Here is a 257-nt window from a genome sequence, read left to right on the forward strand (position 1 = left end):
TAAATCAGCACTCAACAACTTTTTCGCCTCTAAATATCCCAAAATCGTCGCTCACTCATTTATCGTCACAATCTCTGCCTTTTTCGACTAATGCAAGACCGATTCATTCCGCATCCAGAATTGGCAAGCAAGTGGCTGGAAATGTAGGTGGAAACGATGGCATTTTTTTTCCTCCTCCTCCTACTCCTCCTCCTCGTACTCCTCCTCCTCGTACTCCTCCTCCTCGTACTCCTCCTCCTCCTCCTCCTCCTCCTCGT

The sequence above is a fragment of the Atta colombica genome, unplaced genomic scaffold (assembly GCF_001594045.1).
Source record: "Atta colombica isolate Treedump-2 unplaced genomic scaffold, Acol1.0 scaffold274, whole genome shotgun sequence".
NCBI lineage: Eukaryota > Metazoa > Arthropoda > Insecta > Hymenoptera > Formicidae > Atta > Atta colombica.